Source organism: Gossypium hirsutum, chromosome A01 (genome assembly GCF_007990345.1).
Source record: "Gossypium hirsutum isolate 1008001.06 chromosome A01, Gossypium_hirsutum_v2.1, whole genome shotgun sequence".
In the NCBI taxonomy this organism is placed as follows: Eukaryota; Viridiplantae; Streptophyta; class Magnoliopsida; order Malvales; family Malvaceae; genus Gossypium; species Gossypium hirsutum.
The window spans coordinates 17611501-17615155 of record NC_053424.1 but is presented as its reverse complement, the minus strand read 5'-3'; the positions used below and the strand labels follow the sequence as shown (position 1 = coordinate 17615155).

The 3655-nt window shown below is 29.7% G+C and overlaps 1 long non-coding RNA gene across 1 annotated transcript; it reads left to right on the top strand.

The window, feature by feature from the left end:
• The first annotated feature begins 2452 nt into the window (after positions 1–2452).
• On the top strand, positions 2453–3332 carry LOC107916770 (uncharacterized). The gene is made up of 2 exons (XR_001689595.2): positions 2453–2672; positions 2951–3332. It is a non-coding gene; the product is annotated as an uncharacterized lncRNA (long non-coding RNA).
• The last annotated feature ends 323 nt before the right edge of the window (positions 3333–3655 follow it).

Below are 3655 nucleotides of genomic sequence, written 5' to 3'. Positions count from 1 at the left end.
CTCAAAGATAACCTGCAAGAGTAATAATTATGGTATAATTCTATCTAGGTTGAGCTCTTACGGTCCTTCTATATGTGGTTTAGTTCTAAAGTTGAGGTACCCGAACCAGCAGATTCCTCGATCCTCACCCATTATAGGCTCATTCGAATCGAGTTCAGTTCAGGGGGACACATTTCCCTATGGCTGCACGGAGGTGAAAATCTCATGAAGACATAGGTACAGAGGTATCCCGAAAGTGATCCACTATCCTGCACAGAGGTTAAAACCTCACAAAGGCGTAGTTTCTCACTCTCACTTAAGGGTGTGACCACAACGATCATGTAAATGCAATGCGTGCCAAAATATAACAAACATATGTAGTAGTAATTTAAACACATGTGATGCAAAAGGATTGAATTCTTGAAAATTTTTAAATTTCAAACGTTAAGACAAAGGGTAATCAATTATACGGCTTGGCTCTCTTATTGGTTCCCAGTGGAGTCGCCAAACTGTCGAAACCATTTTTAAATCGAGTTTTGGAAAATGGGAATCGACTTTAAAAACGAAAATGGGAGTTGCCACCAATCTTTTTAGGTGTGATTGGATCACCTTTTAAAACATTTTGTTTTAAAATCATTAGTTTTGGTCTACGAAATTAGAAAACGGGTTCGAGAGCCGGTCACGTACGAGGAAGGGTTAGCACCCTCGTAACGCCCAAAAATTAGTACCTAATTGATTATCAAAATGTCCTTAATGTCGGAAATTTAAAATGTAATCCTCTTTACAATATTTTGATTTTGAAAATTAAGGTTCACTTGTATCAAATGAATCAAAAATATTACATCCAATAAGTTAAGACGCACTATTTTGAGACATTCGAGACTAAGTTAACCATTTTTGAAAATCCCTATCTTGAGACGTCAAAACATCATATCCAGTAAGTTTGAACACAACGTTTTGAAATTTCAAGACAGTTGCTCATATTTTGAAATCCTTTAAAAAATTTTAGAAAGGTGCTTGACTATTTGAACTCAACGAGAAAAGTGGCAACCCAGTAAGTTAGGGCACTACCTTTCTTGAAATTTCCAAATACCAAGCATTGCCTTTTTATTTTTGAAAACTTTTGAATCTTTTTAATTAATGCATGAAGAACCATATATAAATTATGACATGTAAGATAGCATTTTTCAATAATTGATAGCTAAAACATGCATTTAAATAATACGATGGCCATAATATAAAGGTTCTATACTAGATATATAAATATAGCAAATATAATAACATATATATTAAGATATACATAGTATATAAAATATACGAACATACAAAGTAATAATCAATTTAAAAATGATGCATGATATATAATTAGACATATAGATATATACAAAATAATAATAATAATAATAATAATAATAATAATAATAATGTAGTAACATATATATATATCAATCAAGCAACACTTAATAATATTATGAAACTAGCATTATATGTAAATGATATAAAATACAACAATATATAAAAGATTTAATTCATATTAAAATATAAAATAAAGTGAGTAATCATTGATAAAATATACCTAAAATATGAACAAAAATGTTTAAAATAAGTTATGTATAATAATATGACTAAAATATAAAGAAATATAATATAAAATAATAATAATATAATAAGTATTTTGCATATAAAAATATGGTAAAATTATTAATATATATAATATAAAAAAAATTAAATATATTTATATAATAAAATATATAATAAAAAGTATATATAAGAAAGATACATGTTATAAAGAATATTGAAAAATAAAATATAGTATGTAATAGTAATACATAAAGAATTATAATGAAATATATATAGTGTATGTATGATAATAATGGTAATGTTACAAATATACAAAAATATAATTAAATAAATAATGAAATTTAAATGTATAATCTATAATGAAATTTGTGAAGGTATATAATATTACAAATAATGTAAATAAAATAATTTATTACTATATAATTAATATTTATAAAATACAAATATACATAAGGTATTTTAAATAAATTAAATTAAAGGTATATAAAGATTAAAATTAAAATTAATTAGGGAATTTAGGGTTAATTGTAAAAAAATAAAGAGAACTGGGCCAAATTGGAATACGGACTCAAATCGAGAGACTCACTGGGAAATTTTCCCTTATCCCCGAAACGACGTTGTTCCTTAGAATGAAGTTTAATAGTCATTGGGACTAAATTAAAACCATTATAAAATATTAGTGCCAAATTAAAAAATAGAATGCTATGAAATTATAGAATTTAACAAACCGGAAGGATCAATTGGTAAATTATCCCAATTTACAAAAAAGCGGATCCTCCCCGGGTAATCGGGTCAACACGTGGATCCTGAGTCTTGAAACTACGTCGTTTTTAAACTTATTGAATTAAGCTAAAACGGTGTCGTTTTACCGATGTTATAAAAGTAAAAAAAAAACTTAAAAAATTCTCATTTTTAAACACTCATCGAAAAAAAACAAGGAGAGAAATCTAAAATTCTCTCAGAGCTCTGGCCTGTGGCCATCCTGGCTCGTCCCGGAGCACCACCGCCTTCGGCCACACGAGCTTCACGCGCCTCACGCGCCACCGTCTGAGCCATTGTGCCCGACAGCTAATGGCTTTCAAAACCCTATTCTTTTTGCAACGAATCAAAAGGTAACCCTTTTTACTATTTTTAAAAAAAATATTCTGCTATATGCTTTATGAAAAGACCATAAATATCGAAAAGAAAGAAATAAAATATCACCTCTGTTTTTCTGTTTATTCTCTGATTTCCCTTTTTTATTTTTTTGTATATCTCCAAAGACGTAGTTACAGATTAGAAAAAGAAGGGGTTTTTATAACCCTTTGTTACATTTTAGGAAAAGAAATCCTTTGATTTCTTTCCAAATCTATTTCCTGGCTGTTGTTGGTTCTTTCTTCTTTTTTTGCAGGTATCGAACTCTTTCGACAGAACAAGCGTTAATTTGGCTTCAACTACAGCCTGATCTGAGGCCTGGAATCACGGCGTTGATGGTGGACATGATCGATGGTGGCCTCGATTTGGGAGCTGGACGACGCTCCCTGAACCTTCCAGAATTAGCGGCGGTTTGAGGAGAAAGAAGGCAGAAACCCTAGGGTTTCCTACCTTGGTGTAATAGTTTGGGCCAGTTGGGCCACTTTAGTCCTGGGCTAGGTAGGGTGTAATGGGTACAGGGTAATAGTATAATTAGGTATTGGGTTGTAACCGGTATAGGGCAGTTAGGCTATAGTATTTGGTTTTGGGCCCACAGGCTATTGTACATGGACTTTAATAAATAAACATTTATTTATTTATTTATTTTTGTTTATCTCACGGGCCCGGGCAGATTTAGGCTACTACATTATGAGTGTAGTAAATTTTAGTATTATATGTTTTTGTATGTGTATTTAAAATATTTCACATATAAACATAATGATATTTGAAATAATTAATTAAAATATTTAACATATAAAAATATTTGAAATATCATACGCACAATGTGCATGAAAAAACAATCGTACACGAAAAAACAATCATATTTGAAATATTTTACATATAAAAATAATAGTTATATTTGAAATAATTATTTCATTTTATAATATTAGAAATCATCATACTCACAATATATTTGGAGAAA